At 31.8% G+C, this 14,904-nt stretch overlaps 1 protein-coding gene across 1 annotated transcript in view; it reads left to right on the top strand.

Moving 5' to 3' along the window:
- LOC145267217 (uncharacterized) overlaps positions 1-14,701 on the top strand; it is a 204,265-nt gene extending 189,564 nt beyond the window's left edge. The window contains exon 4 of the mRNA XM_080123282.1: positions 14,628-14,701. The gene's annotated coding sequence lies outside the window, so the exon portion shown is untranslated. The remainder of the gene's footprint in view (positions 1-14,627) is intronic.
- The last annotated feature ends 203 nt before the right edge of the window (positions 14,702-14,904 follow it).

Consider the following 14,904-nt stretch of genomic DNA (forward strand, 5'->3'; position numbering starts at 1 on the left):
TTGCATCATGTCGGAATACACTCTATGTAAAATTTCAATTGTTCAGACCCAAAATTGGTTGAATTGTGTGCTAGAGACCGTAAATATAACATCCTTACAACCGATCAACACTGATCAGAAAATTTCTCAGCAAAAAAAAAAAAAAAAAAAAAAAAAAACATTAAATAGCTTGCCTTATTTCTGAATGAACTTTAGGTAAAATTTCAAATGTTTCGCCGAAAAATTGTCTGACTAATTTGGTAGAGATCGCTGAAGTCAAGTATTTTTTAAAAACCTTTGACTCCAATGTTGACACCTTTACATTTATGCTTTTGTACTCAAATCAAGTTAAAAAGTTTAATCAATTTCGAAGTATCCTCCATCTAAAATTTCAACTGTTCAGACCTAAAAGTAGCGGAGGACTTAGACAGATTTTCAAAGTTCAAAACGTTGCCAGAACTTTCACCTTTTCAAAAACTAAAGTACTGACTGAAAACCGATTAGAAAAATATTCTCACGTCTCAATACTCCTTAGACTAAATCTAGAATCTGTAGACTTAAAATTGACAGAGTGGTTTAGTTGAGAATGTACACACACACCCATGGACAATTTCGCTTTTATAGATACATAGATTAAGCCAATTTTAAAAATTATTCTGTCCTAAACTCATCAGAAGGAAAGGATCTCATTAACTTAAAAAGAAAATATAGAAATATATGCATCATTATAAAATCCGTAAATTGTAAGAAGAGGTGTACTTGTTTTTATTTTAGTTACACCATATTTTGGTTACGTCTTCTTTTGCTTCTGGTTAGTTAAGCGCGCAATAAATTTTTTAAAAAAATGAACCCAAAAATTACATGCACGATTGTGCGCTACGAAACATTTGCTATCAAGAATTGAGGATGTCACACATACTCAAAGAAATAAACAGTAAGAAGGTAAACATCTTAAAATTTGGAATATAAACTTCTGTCATTTAGTTGTGTATGATTTGTATATCAATAATGCAAATGATAGATATAAGTAAAAGGTAAGACATAATTGAATAAACATATGTCCCTAAACACACACACCCACACATATATATTCAGAGATATATGTGGTAAAAAACAAGGATAAACAGTGCCTAATACCTTAGTAGAGCGAGATATGCTTTGTATTAATATTAAAACCTCAAGTGTATTAACTTAATATTACAAATTGTTATAATAGACGGGATAAAATCATCCGTTTATACTGGCAGATGGTCCAAATTAGAATGAAAATAAAAACGAAAGATATGTTTTTTTTTGTGATTACATGTGCCTGTTATAAACCGATAGAATGCGTGTGAGAAAAATAAAAGGAATTATGATTGAAAAGCAAATAAATGTATCAGTAAAATTAAAGATTTGTAAAATTTGAAACATAAGACTAGGCACAAAATCAATTAACTTACTACACTTGGTGTTGTAATAATAATAAAAGCACACTCATATATACATATATATATATATATATATATAATAAAAGCACACTCATATATATATGCATATATATACATATATAATAATAATAATAATAATAATAATAATAATAATAATAATAATAATAATAATAATAATAATAATAAAGTAATACCAAAGGGCCGAGAAGGGTCAAGGAGAATTGAAAGACCGAGGAGGGAGCACTGGCCAGACCTCCGCTGGACAAGTGCGAAGAGAACTGGGATCTTGGGGAGGCTTAGTGCCACTCAAATTTCAGTATAAACCAATGGCGGCTGCCAGCGAGAAATCAATGGCAAGATGTTGTTGATATGATGCAAATTTATTTGCAAATGCTATCGAAGGAGGAGGAGAGAGCTGGGCTTCTGGGGAGACATGTTGTCACTCAGCTTCCAGAGAACACTACAGGTCTCCAATCAGATCGTTTGTTGACTTATGTGAAAGCTCCATGTGAGCCAATAATGTATATATATATATATATATATATATATATATATATATATATATAGTGTGTGTGTACGTGTGTGTTTTATTATTAGAACAACCTTAAGTGTATTAAATAAATTCATTCGTCCTTGTCCTGTATACATAACTTTACAAATATTTAATATATAAAAAATAATTATCATCTCTTACTTTTCTCATATTTGTCACAAAACATGATCTCGTTTCGAAACAATTATTTCAATGAGTCTTTACGGGTCAAGGGGTAAATCATAATTTTAATAAAAATAACGAAGACTATTTGTAATCACTGCATATTTTTACTTATATGACCAATGAACAATTATCCTATTTTTTCCCCTCATCCAGAAAGGTTAGACGTAGGAGCGTTTATAGGATTCAATAAATAAAGTATTAAGGCAAGGAGCCTCTCTTATTTGCGACGTGCAATTTTATCGCAGATTATAGCGCATGATAAATGGTATAAAAGACATCGATCGTGATCTTCCATAAATGTTCTATTTGCTAAAGAAAAACCATATCTGCTGTGATTTTGTACGTGCTTTACTGGGCATTTCCATTATTAAGTTTTCCCGGAGACATTTTGTAAGAGTAAAGTCCTCGCTTCCGGCCTTCCATAGAGTCTGTCGGTCAATCCATTAGAAAAATGAATTGTTAATAACTTTTTATTAACATGTCAAAGTCGAAAATCGATAGGACAGCCAGAACAAAAAAGACAGTAAATGGGGAAAAAATGGAAATCCGACATGAAAACTTACGGTCCTAATCGGATTGGAAATATTAAAGCGCCTCTAAATCTATGCGGACATGCAAGCAGGCTTTGAATGGAAAAGATGATTGCTATTGTCAAATGGAAGACTCGCCATTCTGTTTATTTTAATTGAATTCCTTCCTTTCATGTATCTTCTTATTTCAGCATTTGCAATTCTCATTATGCTTATATATATATATATATATATATATATATATATATATATATATATATATATATATATATATATATATATATATATATATATATATATACAGTAGAACCCCGGGATACGGCATCAAAAGTTTAAAAATATACAGTACAGTATATAATACACATGTATATAATCACATAATGTTATAAATACCATGGTAAGGCAAGGCAAATACAGTAAACAGGGATCCGGAAACCGTTGTATTCCACACCGCACACTTAAAAAGAACGTATCCTAGAGTTATTGTATCCATGGGGTATAGTATTTTGATTGCAGAAATGCAAACTACTGTTAGTTTGCAAAGACAGATGTCACAAACAAATTTATTAAGTCCAAACTATTACCCTCCATCTTATATCAATTAAGAACGCCGTTATAGCCACACTTATAGGTTTAAATAAAACCCTATATTTAATCCTAGCGAGGGCCTCATTACGATCACCATCATCTACAGACGAAGTATTTCTTATTTTCCCTCTCTATTTACTGTATTCTTGCTGACCCCAGTCTACACCCGGAAGATATATACACAATATAACTATATTTTCCAGGCATCCTTTTTAACTGGTTCATAAAACTACTATACCAACCATTAATTTTCCGTTACAAAAAATATAAATTTCTCCCTGACACATACCCGGTACTTCTCATTGACTGCTAGTTCTCAACACATCTATTCAAGAATAGATACCTTATTTAATAAAGGAGCAGGTTATGTGTTTAAAATCATGGCCACTATGTATTCGCGCTACAGTAGATAAAATCTAAAACAAACCAATTGTTCCTTTTATGTTCTATTTTCCTTTCCCAAACTATATTACTTCAATTATTCTACCTCTGTTAATTAATTTTTTTTCTGCAAAAAACAATAACAAAAAACCCTGTTATATTCATAGCCATAACAGCGAGCGAATTTTGTAAATAAACACACACGAGCAGATAGTCACACAGAGTAAGAAAGACAATTACGGAAAGAGGGAGAGATGCAGCTAGATTGACCCATAGATAGATATGGAAAGAGAAATATAAAACATTTTTTGGGAAAACAGTTCACATTTCTATTTTTTTTAAACAGGCTTTCTTTTTACTTTTAAACAATACATACAGAATTTGTTTTTACTTTTAAACAAGACATACATAATTTTTTTTTAACTTTTAAACAATACATACAGATTTTTTTTTACTTTTAAACAATACATACATATTTTTTAACAATACATACAGTTTTTTTTACTTTTAAACAATACATACAGAGTTTTTTTTTACTTTTAAACAATACATACAGAATTCTTTACTTTTAAACAATACATATAGATTTTTTATTACTTTAAAACAATACATATCGATTTTTTTACTTTTAAACAATACATACATAATTTTTTTTTTACTTTTAAACAATACATACAGATTTTGTTACTTTTAAACAATACATACATATTTTTTTACTTTTAAACAATACATAAAGATTTTTTTTTTACTTTTAAATAATACATACAGAATTTTGTTTTTTACGTTTAAGAAATTCATACATAATTTTTATATTTTAAAATGTTATACGCCTTTTCGTTGCTTACAAACAATACGGACAAAATATTTTGTATTTTTTTATTTTTAATTTTATACACCGAACTTTTTTTAAAGCTTAAACGATGAATTGTATGCTGACAATAAATACCGCAAATATTAGTTTCTCAATTTATAATCAATATAATTTTTATATGGTTATTTTTTACAAAAGTGACGGTATAGAAAATACAGCTGCGAAATTATTTTTAAAAACATTTAGTTTTATCTACGTTACTTGCGACCTTTTTGTGTTTTAAGCACAAAATTACTATACGAAAACACAGTTGCGAAATGAAAAAAAAAACATAATCTTTTACCTACGTTATTAGTGACCTATTTGCGTCTTAAAAAAAGAATATGGCAAATAAGTAGTTTTTCGAATAGTAAGCGATATAATATTTTATGACAAATTTTGTAAAACATGCCGAAGGAGTAATCTACGTGAATGTGCACAACCATATTTTATAGAAACTACAGTTACGAAATTATTAAAAAGTATCAACAATAAATATTCTTTACCTACGCTATTTGTGACCTATTTGCGTTTAAAATACTTCATTTTAATTGTATGCAAATTAGTAGTTTTTCGAATATTAAGAAATATAATTTTTCTATTAATATTTTTCTAATATATATACATATATATATATATATATATATATATATATATATATATATATATATATATATATATATATATATATATATATATATATACCCTGGGGTAATCTACGTGCATAAGCACAAAATAATTTTTTTAGAAAATACAATTGCGGAATTATTCATAGAAAATCATTATCATTTACCTACGTTATTGACGTTTTAAAAAAGAATACCACAGTTTAATAGTCCGCAACTAAGTAGGTTGTCGAATATAAAGCAATATGATATTTTATTACAATTTTTGTAACAAATATCGGTGGGGTCATCAGGGTGAGCAAGAAAAACATTTCCTAAATAACTACAGTTGCGAATGTATTTTATAAAAGTCATTTTGGTTTGTTTACGTATTTGTGAACTATTTGCGTTTAAAAAAAGACTAGTATTTAAAGGAAAATTCTGGGTAAGGTTGTTACGCCGACGCTACTTTTTGGGGTTTTATTTTGCTTTCCTTTTCTTTTGTTCACTATTCTTTTTTTTTTTCTAGATCGACGCACACTCTTTAACTAAAAAAGGATCGTTAAGGACAACACAGGTATCTCGCTTGAAGTAAACATAAGATATTTTCTACATTTTGACATGAACAATTTGTCTATATTTTACATGATTCATGAAGTAACATTTTATTATGTTTTTTATTGAATAATGCGATTATAAAATTTTGAGCTAGCAGCATAGATCACTTACAAAACACCTACCTCTAATATTTTAAGGAAGGCATTCAAAATAATAACATTATTATTTTAGTACGGTAACAAAAATAAATAAGAACCCAGCATTTAAATATTTCCGACTGACACTGTACACCAAAAATGTTCAGGTTAGTGTATAGTAACCGCACTAAACATACCATTTCCTTTAAAACTACTGCGCCAATCAGCATATATAGTGCGTGTTTTACTTTAAAATAACACGCAGAAAACTGTCCATTGAATGAAGAGCACCGGGCATTTAGATATTAATATGGATATTTGATACCAAAATGAGGTGATATCATACCATATTCGAATATCTATGTAAGTTTAAGCTATCATTCTAAATATAATTTGCTCGCTTTTAACAAACTAAAATTCTTAAATATATTTATTGGTATCGTTTCCAAGTGTGCAAAAATAGTAAAAAAAACCCATCCATTATGCCTTTGTAATTGTAACTAATAAAAAAACGATTACAAGAGTTGATAACATGTAATCTACGAGGAGGAAAAAAATACACGTCAATAATTTAAGTTACATCTTTTAACAAGTCTTTGAAAGAAATCTGGACAGATTTAAGAATATTCCCATAAAACGTGACTATGTCAATTAAACTCGCATGCCTTTTGATAGGAACAAAATAATGAGAATAACATCAAAATATATCGATAAATTGTATGTATTATTTAATTAAATATGTTTAAAGAAAAGATGATGTGATTATATATATATATATACACACACACACACACACACACACACACATATATATATATATATATATATATATATATATATATATATATATATCACTCGTGATAAGTATGATTGTTCTCCCGTCGGTGAAACTGGGTTTGGTAATTTGTGGGCCCTCAGATGGCTGTGGAGGCCGATCCTTGTCCTGCAAACTTTATTCCAGTGTGGCCATGTGTAGGTGGTCCACTGGGTAGTAGAAGAGATGGAAGGAGCAGTGCTGGTAGTAGATCTCTTCTTCTTCTGCTTCCTCCTATTTTCTGCAGCTCTGTAGATTTCCTTTACTGAGTGAATGCTCCACGTGCCTCTCTGAAGAGCAGCATCCTCCCAGCTGCTTAGACTGTTATAGGTGGATCTTTATGTTGTCTTTATATCTTCTTTCTGTCCTCATTGGAACGTCTTTCCCTCTTTTATCTGACAGTAGCGTATTTGCTTTGGAAGGCGGTTATCAGGCATGCGCATTACATTGCCCGTCCATTGCAGCTGGTGTTTGATGATGGTTGTGGTGATTGTAAGCTATGTTTTTCAGGACGCTTACGTTTGTTCGTCGATCTTTCCATCCAATCCTGAAGAACTTGCGGGGACAACGCTGGTGATTTTCCTCGACGGCATTCAGATGTCTGCTGTAGGTGCTCCAGCTGTAGGTTGCATAGAAATGAGTGGACAAGACAAATGCTTTAAATACAAGCAGTTTTACCTTGCTCTCTATGTCCCGATTATCAAATACTCGTTTCCGTAGCCTGGCAAGGACTGTCAGGGCGCATCCGATGCGGTGCTTAATCTGTTCCTCGATGAGAGATCTTGTGTAAAAAAGACAGCCAAGGTAGGCAAATTGATTCATATTTTCTAATGTGTTGCTTTCCACATAGATTGTGGGCGGTTGTGGATGTTTGTCTGAAGTTGATTTGTGTAAGATCTGGGGTGTGATATTTTAAGGTCAAGTCCCAGGAGCTGGTATTCTTTCCCTAAATCCTCCGAGATACTCTGGAGGTCCAGAGCAACTGACGCATTGTTATCTGCATATTGAAGCTCCAGGATGGACGATGTGAAGACCTTGCCTTTTGTTTTTAACCTGCTGATTTTAAAGAGTCCGCCGGCTCTCATTCATATATATATATATTTATATATATATATATATATATATATATATATATATATATATATATATATATATATATATATATATATGCGTGTGTGTGTGTATGTATATGTATATATATGTATATATATATGTATATATATATATATATATATATATATATAAGAGAGAGGAGAAATTAACACTTTACAATCAAATTTATTGATGACTGACTGCGCCAAAAAAAAATTCACAAATTTCTTTCAGAGTTTCAAAGAATGCTATGCTTGCTATTGTTCTCATCAGAGAGCAAACAGAAATCAGCAAATTATATTTATAGCAATACTAGAATTTGCTGGTTACGGTTATAATGAAACTGCAATTTATTATTATGTATAAAGATGTACATGTTCTTTAAAAAATTAGGAAATATAAAAAAAATTGAAAAAAAAAAACGAATCGGGCAACAATTGCAGCTCTCATGAATTCTCTTTCAAAAGTTATCCGAAGGTGAAAATAAATCTTTAGAAAGAACCAAGTCCAAATTTAAATGTAATCGATTAGAATCAGCCCGTTATAAACTTTTTATACCAGATGAGGTTATGGAAATTCTTTTTTCCGATAGTGCAGTAGTCCAAGATAGCTTGCTCCCCAATTTATATATATATATATATATATATATATATATATATATATATATATATATATATATATATATATAAATTACAAATTATCTTAAAACCTCTGACTTTGATGGAGGAGAGACGAAAACTTTCTGCTATGGTTTAAAATGATCTGAAGAGAGAGACATTTGATTCCAAATATTTCACAAATGTTACATCTCCCCTCTTTGGTTTTTAGACACAATGAAAACGTCACAGGGTATAATTGCATTATTTTATGCTGGAGATATCATAATCGTACCCTGTTTCCAACCGAGGGTAGATAGATCATTAGTTCTTGGGTTAATTAAATGAAGAGACGAAGGTGAAATTTTAAAGTTCGACAGAGAATTTCCAGAGTTTGATGGAATAATTTCCGAGTTCGACAAGATGCACTTGAAGAAGGTCGGAGGTTACAGTGACAGGAACGTTCTGAAGTTGAAATTGAAGATGGGGGCAGTAGTCCGAAAATGCAAATATTACAAATAACGAATCCTCATTTCCATACGTTAGAAACGTAATTTTGGCAGGCGTTTTAAATAATGATCGTCGGCAGGGAGAGAATAGTTCGATTATAACATGCCGAAATAAAGCATAAATAATTATCCAGCGCAAAAGAAAAAAATCGAAGAAATAACTCACGAGTCTGGGTGAGAAATACAGGTGAATAACAAATTCTTTACGTACACTTATGAGTTTCAAGTTTTGAGTGTACTCTGATAAGTTGCATGGAGTCAATTGTCGTAAATCATTGAACATTCTCCGAGAAAATATCTAAGTGAATATTTGAACGTGCTCTGTAAAAAGTTTAATAATTTTGTGTCCGTATACATTACACTGCATACTTCTCACTGTCTTTAAAACTTTTCAACAACCGGCTGGTTCACTTACTGGGCCTTGGTATAGAAATAAAGGGATATCTAGTGTAATTCTAACGTCGAAACTCTGGATGGTACGCCATACGTTGTTAGCCACATACTGAATATTGGAGCGATATAATAACATATTGTTTGTAATTGAGGCCATTTTACCCATCTGGAAGTAGTAAACACCCCTACCATTCATAACAACCGTCCAAATCTTAAATATATGTGTTTTGAAAGAGTATACATACACAAATATTACTGATCATTTATCGAAATGTTCAATTATAAAAGGGCACCTCTAATCATTTACGCAGTAATAAAATGCAAACTTAATTATTCTGCTTATATTTGGTGTCTTAGAAACTGTCCGTTTAATTTCGATGTTTCCATTATGCTATACTTACCGATGAGTTACCACAAATATGTAAATTGTTCAGAAAACCATATCGATCCTCTTATGTAAATCATTTTACATTATAGACATTTTATTCTTATCACACCTAAATTTGTCTATCAATCCATCCATCTATCTGTGCATATATATATATATATATATATATATATATATATATATATATATATATATATATTAAAATTTTCACGCTAAGCGATCAACATGCAGTATAAACAAACGCAGGTTTTATTGTTTTCCTGTATAAAAAAAAAATCCAGTGACGGTAAAATCCAAATGTAAATCTTCAAGAAAGTTAAAAGAATTTCCATTTGTACAAGTAAAATCCAAGGAAATCCCGTTATAGGAAGAAGATGGTCCATAATAATCCAAAGGCAGAAATCCATGGAGTAGTTCACAAAAGTCTGTACAAGGAAAAAAAAATATTAATAAAAGAAAAATAAGATTTGCTTTTCACTCTACTTTCGAGACATAGTTACCGTCACTGGATTTTTTATCTTGCACCAGACTATCCTTTAATATGTAATCACCTTCTTCTTTACTATATTCCCTCTGCTTAACTTATTTTGTTTTCAAGTAAGATATTTGACTTATTTGTTGTTTTATCAAATACTTCTGCATGCAAAATCCGATCCCGCATTTTGCTAATTCCTACCCTCTGATGAGAAGGAGAGTATTTTTTCGAAACTCCGCGGATTATCCATTTATCTAGTGTTTCCTTTTCAGATTAAGTATGTTATTAACTCATTTCAAAGTGTTTTTTAACATATTTCATTAACTGTTTGCTCATATATATATATATATATATATATATATATATATATATATAGTTACACACAAATATATATATATATATATATATATATATATATATATATATATATATATATATATATATATATATATATATATATATATAGTTAGAGAGAGAAATTTAGAGGGAGAGAAAAAAAAGAGATGGAGAGAGAAAAATTCCGTGGATATATTATTATAGATATATAAGATTTTTAGTATTAAAAATACACAATCCACTGAATCGTGTATCATCTTTATTGAGACTTATCAGCGTTGATGTCGACCACAGAAACTGTCGCAGATTTTGTTATCAAGGAGTTTTGTTATTTGTCTGGGCTGGTAATTTATGAAAATAGATACAATAAATTGTTTTCCCCCACCTACTTGTACTTTATAAATCCTCGCTGTGTTGTTTCATTTTTAAGTATATGCACCATTTTAAAATGTTTCAGATGTAAATAACCGCGGAGAAATAAAGGGCCTGCGAATGGTGCACGTTATGTCTAGTTTTCACTTATCATTTAGCCTTGCTAGATCAGCTCCTGTTAAACATATCTGCACACTATAGGAATGACGTTTGTGGGATGATCTAATATCAAACCAGCTAGCATTTGTTTGTGGATTCTATATTTTTTTATTTAAACCAAGCTTATATTACAATAAAGAAACATGCAACATAATGCAATATATTGTAGCTTTTTTTCGGGAAATATGTTTTATCAATGTATACGGCTTAGTTTTAATCTGTTTGTATGTATACACAGATTGATGTAAAGTGTTTCTGTATTTTAATGACATGTCATTTTTAGATAGAATTTTCAAGTTAATTTTTCACAGTATCTTTTGTTTATTACGTTGTGAAGTTGAGATACAGAATATTTAACGAATCCGTTTCCCCCAATGTTAACCGTGCATTTCTGAATAATAGCATTAAGCTTTCAGCATAATTCGTCAACTACGGAAGTACCGACATATAATCTGCGGCAGAGATTTTAAAGTAAATGACTAATGTTCTTTCATAAGCGTCTGATTGTTCATCATTTCCGTTGAAAGAAACCTTGACTGTGTCGTTCATGAATACAACCACGAACGTGATCATGATATGTGAAAGAAAATGCAAAACTAATGAGTTCAGCTATTAAACACAAAAAATGCCTTTGGCGAACTTTACAATGAAAAAGCCATTAGCAACCCATTTGCGAACCAAAAAGCAAATACTAATGTTTATTGATATTCTAGTTTCATATGGTAATGCATTCCTGATCATTGGCGATGTTTTTCTAGGTGCGCCTTTGACGCTGGGTTCGTCAGTTATGATTTATATTGAAGCTGCATTTAAATAAACAATTCGAGCCTGTAACGACCATCACTACTACTACAACTACTACTACCACCACTGGCAAGACAACTAAACTGCTACTACGTCTACTACTACAGAATTAGAAAAAAAATTCGTTTTACTCTATTTTACTTGAATAGATATTTTTTTTATGATAATACATTAATGGTATTTTAACATCGTATAAAAAAGCATTAGAAATTTCTTTGCAAAACAAAAAGAAAAAACACAGGTGGGCAATGTCAAGTGACCTTCATGTTCTGCAGAAATCTGTTCGTACGTCAGCTCATAAGTACTATTGGGGATACATTTTCCGAGATTGAATAGCAAGACTTCTTTTTCTGCAAACATTAAAGAATAGCAACATGATTAGTTGAATTAAAGAATTAGATTGTTTATCATTACCGATATTTCTTAGACAGTGTCCAAAAAAGAGTTGTAAATCTAATCTGTCACACTTCAACAACGCTACAGCCCTGACCCATCTCTGTAATGTTGCATCACTGTTTTACAAATAGTTTAATGGGATGTGTTCTGATAAACTCGTTCACTTGTACCTCCTCGACGTACATATCCCCGATAAACCCGCTTACCAATAAGATTTCATTCCTTCACTGTTGATGTCCTTAAATTCCAGAAGGCTTTTTATCATAATAGTTTCTTCCCTCGAACAGTTAGACTTTGGAATCCCGTTTCTGGTGCCTGCTTTTCTGGCTGTACTGCTAAGCAGAAGTTTACATGTAACATAAATAAATATTTTGTTAATCTTTTCTGTATATGGTCCGAAATAGTAGCCCGTTACGTCCAAATTGGAATATGCTTTGTGAAAAAAAAAGATCAGTAAGAATTATCCGCATGGCTTTAAACACGAATCTGAAAGGAGGTAAAATGAGACATTTAACAGAAATTATGTATTAAAGAATGTTCTGACAGCGTTAGTAACGTATAAATGAGTATAACTACCATCGGCTTTTCGATATGTGTGTTTCATACTAACATCTGACAGAGAGTCATGGGTTGTTGGCGTGCCTCTCCTGCCAGTGTCAGATATCGTCACATGCATGTGCAGGAGTTTCTCAAAGTAAGCCGTTACCTTTTCACTTCCCTATTTCTTCTTTCGCGCAGGAGAGAGACTGCACATGTATTTATTATCTACCGTTAATTTTAGGCCAGGTAGTCGACCGACCATAATCTAAGCCCCCTTCCCCGTAAAACTTTTACAACAAAAAATAAATAAATAATCACCTAGCCGCAGCAATCGACAATAACTTCCCTCACTCTAACTGTTTCTAGACCTAAACGTAAATTCTATGAGCAAAATTTATTTAACAGAAATGTCCGTTCATGGAATACATTAGTGTGTGTCTGCTTGCCGGCGTATCATAATATGGTTGTTTTTAAATAGCATGTGAATACAGTCTCTATTGAGGAGCCAACTAAGATAATCTAGCCTTACTCAGCGTGATAGATTGTTATCTCACTGTCAACCTAATACTTAACACTTATCTAAGAGTAGTCACCCGACCTTGATAAGTGGTGCCTTTCCTGTATAACAAAATGACCATAACTTTCTTTCTTTTTGAGAAAATGTTAGATTATCGTCTGGATAATTCTAAGTTTATTCAACCACAGTGTGCTAATTTTAAATTAAACAATATCTAAATTTGACTCTCAACTTTCGTCGCGAGAGAGATATCGTAATCATTATCACGTATGAACCCTAGGATCCTATTGTGAGCATTTGTTTCCCCGATATATCTTTTCATCTTAATATTTTCAAGAAAGACATCGGATACATACAGGATGAATCAAGTGAAGATGTCAAAATATTGAGTGAATGTAATTTTTGTGGAAGGAACTGAATTCGAACTTGGAGTATATAGGTTGTCACTCCGTGTCGATACAACCATTTGCCTACTCTAACCTCTTTCCAGAAAGGAAAAAATTATAATGTATATTCTAACGGCATGAGGTGATCAATATTAAAAACATAATATCCACTCATAAAGAGTCTTAAGTTTTAATTAGTATATTCGAAAGACAGTAACGTATAACACCAAGTTGTGTGATTCAATAAGAAAGAGTTTTTTTTTTCTTGTTTGAACTCTCTTTGTAACAGACGGTTATATACAAACATCGAACCGTGTGCGAAATGACGTAACGGGTAGTAAAAAGAAAAATACTGTAAAAGGAGAAATATCCCGTTAGAAAAGACGATCACATAAGATACCTAGATGATGTTCTTCAGTACGTTTAGAAGATCGTTTGCAAAGTCGTTCGAGAGAACAGAGGTCAAAAAGAATGAGCGCGATCACGGTTTAATCGGGAAAGTACCTGAAAATAAATACCGTATAAAAAGGAGTCTAGTTATTCCTTTTTTTATATGATCTTTGATACTCAGATTAAATACGGCGTGTGGATCACGTGGGTAAACGTGTGTAACGTAACGTTATGCGCTATTAACCCATGTATGGTGTTCAACAATGCCTATCGGCATCTAGCGAGATCGAATATAAGATACAATGTCTGTTTCAGCTTTATGTGTAAACTCTCAAAACATTTAAAGAGATAGTTACGTATAAAACTAATATGTTGGCCTTATTTTAAATGGCCCGCATGTCTAGCGATGTGGAATATTCTGGAGAATTCTTGAGTTTAAGTGTGGGCTTAGTAAGTCAACTTTCGGAAATGCTAAACTGGATTGGTCTTCCTTGTCTATAGCTTGCTAAGTAAGGTAAATTTTTTACGCATATTTTAAAATACGAGGGGTGTGCAATAAGTACTGCCCCTGACCCACTACCAGTTGCCTTTTCTAGCTGAAATTTTGCATGTGCAATGATGTATATCTCTACGGCTTATGAGAAAAATTACAGCTCTGAACTAATTGTGGTTTCTGTTTTACAGGTGTTTGAACTGAGTCAGATGTGAAATGGAGCCTGTTCAATGTCGAGCAGTGATCTGGTTTCTGTATTTGAAAGGACGCACCCCAAAGAAGACTTTTTGATGAAATGAAAGAAACATATGGTGACAATGCCCAATCATATGACCTTCTAAAACGCTGGCATCGTGAATTCAAACATGGACGGAAGTCTGTGGAAACAGCTCTCAGACCTGGTCGCCCCCTTCTGTCATTGATAAGGCATCTGTCCGTCAAGTTGAGGCTGCCATTTTGGAAGATCGG

The sequence above is a fragment of the Euprymna scolopes genome, chromosome 42 (genome assembly GCF_053919585.1).
Source record: "Euprymna scolopes isolate OS-2025 chromosome 42, ASM5391958v1, whole genome shotgun sequence".
NCBI classification, from domain to species: domain Eukaryota; kingdom Metazoa; phylum Mollusca; class Cephalopoda; order Sepiida; family Sepiolidae; genus Euprymna; species Euprymna scolopes.